Source organism: Metopolophium dirhodum, chromosome 1 (assembly GCF_019925205.1).
Source record: "Metopolophium dirhodum isolate CAU chromosome 1, ASM1992520v1, whole genome shotgun sequence".
Classification (NCBI taxonomy): Eukaryota; Metazoa; Arthropoda; class Insecta; order Hemiptera; family Aphididae; genus Metopolophium; species Metopolophium dirhodum.
This window is the reverse complement of record NC_083560.1, coordinates 100762225-100769989: the sequence shown is the minus strand read 5'-3', so window position 1 is coordinate 100769989 and position 7765 is coordinate 100762225.

The window sequence follows — 7765 nt, the reverse complement described above, 5'->3', positions numbered from 1 at the left end:
CATCGCCTTATATTTTCTTTTGCTATGTCGTTGATTTCCATTTCCCATTACTCCCTATGAAAAACTATTGAAAAACTATGATTAAACGTCCTAAATATAAGGAGCAGCAATTAAAGGAAGTTTGCCAGCTTATTAAGTAGAAATTCACCACTGAATGGTCGTAAAGATTAATTGGTCAGAAAAAGTGACATTTCCTATTATCTTACAAATATTCTTATAAGTTAATTGTAAATTATAATTTATTATCTATTTTACTAATCAGAGTAGGTAACTGGCTATAATACATCGCAAGCTAAACTATGCCTACTGTTGTTACCTATCATGGCCAAAACTGGGTACTATAACTGTAGTTGAAAAGTTACAGAGACGTTGAAAATGTACTTTTTTAAAGTAACATCCTAATTTATTTAACTTATTGTTGGTTTTAATCCATAAACATTTGACTAACTTTACGAGTTGAATTGAATGCATACAATTATCTAATCCATACCTAGTGCGTTAAAAACAAAAAGTAAATAGTAATATTTGTAATCACTCTAAAAAGTCCAAAGTTCCGTAACACAAGTTACTTTCATATTTATAATAATATTAATAGGTAGTATTTTTCAATATTAGATACATTTTTATCATATTCTGTTTCTTTTAAATTTAAATTATAAATTAATTTTACGCTCAGGTATTACGCTGGCTTAGAATAAAAGAATTATATCGTATTATTCATCACAATATTTTTTTTTGTTTTTGTAGAATTGATTTAAATTTAAATCTTAAATATCCATTAAGTTTTATTGATGTACATTATCCAATAAATGTCTGCTTTATTGACATAGGACAAAAAATAAAAAACAAAAATACTTCAAAGAAGTAAATGGTTTATTTTTATAGAGCATTTTCGTTTTACTTATGAAAAAATCCTATTGGATAGAACCTTTTTATACTAATTTGTTTTATCAGTGTCTCCAACAGTTAGATAACAATTATGTTATAATTAATATTTAAGTATTTAACTCAGTAATATTATTACTGTAAAACAATATGTATATTATAATTTAAAATAAATTAAGATACACGAATTTGAAATATTAGAATTTAAGTGTTCCGGATCTTAAAAATATTAATAGGATGTCAGCGCACTGTTTGTTTTCTTTCTCTGGCCCACGCGCAACATAAATTGAACGCATTTACGGAGAATCATTTTTAGATTCTGAGCGGAGCGATAAATGTATTGATTTTACAATGATGTGTTTTATTTTTTATTTTGTGTCTGCCATTGCCTTTTAGGACAGTAAAATGCTTAGATTTTCTTCGACAGTATCTTTTTTGATAGGAAAGTGATTATAGTTGTTACTTGGGGGGTAAAAAGTAAAAATGTCTCAGATGTTTTCAAAACCACAGTGAAAAACAAAATAAAAACGGGAATTTTTAGGCAAAATCTGTTTTTGGTTTTTGGCACAACTCTAAGACAAATAACCGTAGGTACATGCAGTTTTGACTGAATATTTATATAAGCATGTTCAATACACCATAACATTTTCCAAATATTTTGACTTATTTTGAGCTGTTTACGGATATATATAATTGACATCATTCATTTTCCATTTTTTTTTCTATAAATATCAATAAAATTTTATTTGTTGGTTAAAAAAGCTTGAAAGTTTAATAGAAGGCTCCTAGTATATTGTTTCAAAGGCAGATGAAAAAAATTAAAAATCCTTGGTCACAATTTTTTTTTATAAGCATTTGAAGTTCAAATATTGAAAAAATACGTAAAAATGACGAAAATTTGCAAATTATTTTGAGTTAGAAACTCATAAAAAATTTCCTTTTTAAATCTAACATTTGAAAAAGTAATACAAGATTTCTCATAAGTTTATCTACCTATATCAAATAAAAATGTCTACGATAAATTGTCTTTAAATATACTACAATTTTATTTGTTGTGTAAAAAAGCGTGAAAAAATAATGCAAGGCTGTTATTGTTACAATTACAGTTGAAAAATATTAAAAATACATAGGCACATTTTTTTTCATAAGCATTTAAAGTTTGAATTTTGACAAAATTTATTAATTTAAAATTTAATAATTATTTTGTAGTTAAAATGTATAAAATGTTCAACTTTTATAGCTAAGGATTGAAAATTTAAAACAAGGTTCCACGTGATTTAAGTTATATATAAATTATTTTATTCATAATAATATCATCAAATATACTTAGTAATATCTTAGGCTGTCTGACCGTTTTCGCTCAAAATCGTTTTTCTGACCCACTTGTAACCTACTGTACAGCAGAGCGACTTCCATTTGCCCACCTTTTTTTCATGTTTTTGAGTAACCTTAGAGTAAAATTACCTATCAGAAAAATTATAGAGCAAAATATTTTTGAGGGTATATTGGCTTTATATTTTATAATTATTTGACTTTGTATTTGACTTTCAAAATAAAATTAAAAAAAGCGGGCAAGTAGATGTCACTCTGTTGTACAGTAGGTTACAAGTGGGTCAATGTATAATAGATTGTATTAAAATTGAATTCAATGATATAAAATCATTGTTTAAGAAAAACGATTCTGAGCGGAGACGGTTTGTCAGTATGGATATTAGATTCTGAGCGGATATATTATCATGAATGTATATTGAGTTTACAATGATGTATGTTTTTTTTTTATTTATATTTTTATTTTTATTTGTGTCTATGTACACAATAAGTAGTCGAAATAATGCTTCGATTTTCTACATCAGTATCTTGTTTGATGGGAAAGTGAATCTAGTTGGAGCATTGGGGAGGTCAAAATTCCCAATAATTTTTAAAAAAGCGCTGAGAAAAACAAAAAAAAAATTAAGGAAAAACGGGAATTTTCACGCAGCTTTCGAAAAAATCATATTTCGGTTTTTGGTGTAACTCCAAAACAAATGACCGTATATATACATGACATTTTCACTGGTTGTTTAAATTAACATTTCTATACACGATACAATTTTTAAAATATTTTGACTTGTTTTGAGCTGTTTACGGCCAATTTCAAATTTCTATTTTAGATTCTGAGTGGAACGATGAATGTATTGATCTTACAATGATGTGTGTTTTTTTTTTATTTTTGTGTCTGTCATCACCTTTTAGGACAGTAAAACTTTTCTGATAGGAAAGTGAATCTAGTTGGTACTTTGGGGGGTCAAAAGTAAAAATTTCCCAGTAATTTTCAAAAGCGACGTGAAAAACAAAAGAAAAATTAAGGAAAAACGGGAATTTTTACGCAAAATCTGTTTTCGAGAAGAATTTTGGTTTTTAGTGTAACTCTAAAACAAATGACTGCAGGAACATGAAATTTTGACTGAATGTTTATAATTGCATTTCCTATACACCATAACATTTTCCAAATATATTATCTTATTTTGAGCTGTTTACGGACATTGTCAATTTCTATTTTTTTTAGTTTTTTTTTCTATAAATATCAATAAAATTTTATTTGTTGGTTAAAAAAGCTTGAAAATTTAATAGAAAGCTCCTAGGTTATTGTTTCAAAGGCAGATGAAAAAAATTAATAATCCATATTCACAATTTTTTATAAGCATCTAAAGTTCAAATATTGACAAATACGTAAAAATGACGAAAATTTGCAAATTATTTTGAGTTAGAAATTCATAAAAAGTTTTCATTTTAAATCTAAGATTTGAAAATGTAATACAAGATTATTCATAAGTTTGACTACCTTTATTAAAAAAAAAAGTCTACAAGAAGGTCAAATTAAATTTTATGAGCGTCTGAAATTTATATTTTTACAACATTTGATATTCACTCGATTTCTCATGTAACAATATTGTCTTATTATATTGTAATTAAGAAACGAATGACTGTAGATACTTGAAAATTTCACTGAATGTTTATATTAGCATTTTCTATACACCATAAAATTTTGAAAATATTTTGACTCTTTTTGAGCTGTTTACGGACATTGTCATTTTTCAATTTTTTTAGTTTTTTTTTTCTATAAATATCAATAAAATTTCATTTTTGGGTAGAAAAGCGTAATAATTTAATATAAGGCTCCTGATATATCGTTTTAATAGCAGTTGAAAAATATTAAAAATACATAAGCACATTTTTTTTCATAAGCATTTAAAGTTTGAATTTCGACAATATGTATTAAATTTAAAATTTAATAATTATTTTGTAGTTAAAATGTATAAAATGTTCAACTCTTATGGCTAAGGTTTGAAAATTTAAAACAAGGATTCACGTAAATAGGTTATATATAAATTACTTTATTCACAATAATATCATCAAATATACTTGATAATATCATAGGCTGACTGACCGTTTTCGCTCAGAATCGTTTTTCTTATACAATGATATTATATCATTGAATTCAAATTTAACACCATCCATTACAGTGACCCACTTGTAACCTACTGTACAGCAGAGCGACATCCACTTACCCACTTGGAACTTTTTATCATTGAATCCAAATTTAACATCATCCATTACAGTGACCCACTTGTAACCTACTGTACAGCAGAGTGACACCCACTTCCTCACCTTTTTTTTATATTGTTATTATTTATTATATAGCCTGTAATAGTTGAATTAATATTATAATATTATTATTTTTTATTCATTTCTATGGTGGTAAATAAAGTGTGAGAAATTAAAATCCCATTTTTAGCAGTTTTTTCGTAATTTGTCGGTAGTTTTTCCCGTGGCATTAAATAACTATTGAGAAAATCAACTCTTTATCAAACATAATCTCTCTAAAGTACCATCTTGATCCAATTTCCTAAAAGATACGATACTATATCGAAGGCCCCAACGAACAAATTTGTTAATGTGAGTTACTGCTTTCTTCGTTGAGGCCGTCGATATGTAGAAATCGAAGCACTCCTTCTGGTAGAAATTTTGTATACAGGATAAAAAAAAAATAATAAATAAATAAAACATCAATGTAAAACTACTAGCTTCGTCGCTGCGCTCAGAATCTAAAACAATGTTGTAATTTTAAATAATGTTTAAATTATTTTGAGAATGTCTATTAGACAAATCTATACGTCATACCATCAAAAAAATGTATTCCCTATCGTGTTCAGTGCGCTGACATCCTCTTATGTAAATTTTGAAAAAATAAACAAAACTCGATAAGATATTTCTGAAAGTATCACAACTAAGAGGATTAAAATTATTAAATTAGATTTTGACAAATCATATAATAGAATATGTGCTGGGTAGCTAAAGTGAATTTGTTCCATTTTAAATTTAGACCTGCACCAACATTCCCATCGAACAAGATAGGTACTGAAGTTTAAAACCGAAGCATTAAAATAAAGCACAAATAATAATAAAAAATAAAAAAAAAATACAAATCATTGTACAAACAATAGGTACATTCATCGCTCCGCTCAGAATCTAAAATAAACCATATTTTTAAAAACGTTCGCATCAAGGTCACCATTTGGTGCGGGGTCATTGGCGGGGGGAATTACCCATATTATGTTGTCTTCTTCTTCACTTTCCCTGCCAACAATATGGGTCCGCCTTGGGGGATGTAAATTTAGTTAGGTACCTTAAAAATGTATACATTTTATAACATCTTCTTAATTCTATTTTCATTACTTGCATATAATTGGGTTAAAGTACCATTTTTTAGTTCACAGTTTATAAAATTGATTATCATCAACAGCCAGTGGCACAACTATGGCTAACATATTTGGGGGGGGGGGGAGACTGTAGCCCCCCTGATATTGCATGAAAAGTAACCCGTGGGGGCGATGCCCCCACACCCCCATATATATTCACATAAGAATATAAGAATAATTATTTACTCAAATTTAATTACATCTGTGGTAATCAAAATAAAAATCCCCGGACTACGATATTAGTTTATATTACTCACAGTCACGTCGTGAAAATGATTAAACAAATATTTTTTAAACGCTATAATTAGTGTAAATATCATATTAATAAAATTTAATTACAAATATATACTTATATTATGATAGGTATAAACTATACATATTAAATATCATTGAAAAATTAAAAATCAAGTAGAGATGAAAGAAAAATTAAATTAAAAAACAAATCTATGTTAAAAGTTTAAATATATAGGTAGGTAGGTAATATACCTACCTAACCTATATTAAATACAATTTAACTTAGGTATTTCTTAATATTTATATTATTAATTTCAAGCATTAACAGTAATAATTTTTTTTATATTACCTATATATTTTATTAATATATCCCCAAAATAAAATATTACATTTCCTAATAATATTTTGACGATAAGCAGAATGTCTATATTAATAATAATAATTATTATTAGAAGTCGATTTTACAAGTTTTATTTATAGATTCAATATTTAAAAGATTATAAAATTAGAAGATAAAAATATTTCGAATGATCGAAATGTCAAGCAATCCAAATAATTTTCAAATAAATAATCAATGAATGTAGGTAGTAGGTACCTAATCTTTTAAAAAGACTATTAACATATTATGTTGTTTAAAATCATGATATAAAACAAAATAATATTATTGTTAATTTATGAAAATTATTTATAATATTTTAATTTTTTTAATGAAAAGTAGGTATAATATAGGTAGTTGTAATTAAATATTAATAAAATAGTTATAACACTAATTAGCTTTACAAAAATAATTGATCAATCAATTTCATGTACCTATAGTTGTCAGTAACATGGTAGACTAGGGGTTATTTTTCCTAGGGTCGGAGATTATTTTCCGGGATTGTTCACCGGGGATTTTTATTTCGCAATTCACTGTCTCTATAGTCTAAACTTTAGTTCAGTGCATATTCATTAAAATTATGTTTAATAATCTTACCAATATACTGACATAAATCGTTTCCTACAAACAAATACAGGCATACAGCAGTGGCGGATCCAAGACTTAATATTGGGAGGGGTATGAGGGGGGGCAAAAGTACAAAAAGTTCCAAAATTGGTTAAACACAGTGTAAAACAAAGAAAAACTATGGCGATTGGGGGGGGGGGGGGGCAAATGCCCCATTTGCCCTTCCCCTGAATCCACCACTGGCATACAGCTAATGATATATACCATATTTATCATAAGCAATATAAAATAATTGTTAAGTTTAAATAAAAATAAGATAACTTTACATTTTTCCCCCCCAAAAAAAGTAAAAAATACAGTTAATTTTTAAAGATTTATTAATATTTTAGGAAACAAATGAATAATTTATTTTACGGGGGCTAAGCACTCCCAGCCACCCCCCCCCCCCTTTAATTGCGCTAATGTCAACAGCTAAAATGATAAATTATATTCCATAGATCCATGGCCGTATTCATGGGGGGGGGGGGGGGTCCGGGTTCAATTATTCTAACTCTGGTAGACGGACGTATTATTTCTTCATTTGGATTCCAGTCATCACCGTTCAAGCCGTTCAAGGAACTTGTCAAAAACCTATTGATAATTGATATTTGATTCCAAATCAGAAAGTTTTTTTACTACTATTTATTAGAATAAAATCATAGTTTATTTATTTTAAAACAGTTTTAATACTGGGCCATAGATTTAACCAAGTTAGTATAATATGAATAATATAAGTAGGTAAAGTGGAACATTTTTGGATTTGATGATTAAAATTGTTTTTAATCAATTATTTTGAAGTATCATTTTTATAGAGCGAGTCCCCTTTTTTTTTTAGTTTATTTTTGGCGCCAAAAAATCTGAGATTTAATCCCAATTTAACCGTTTATTAGTGATTGATAACTTCAAAATGTTTAGTTTGCTCAAG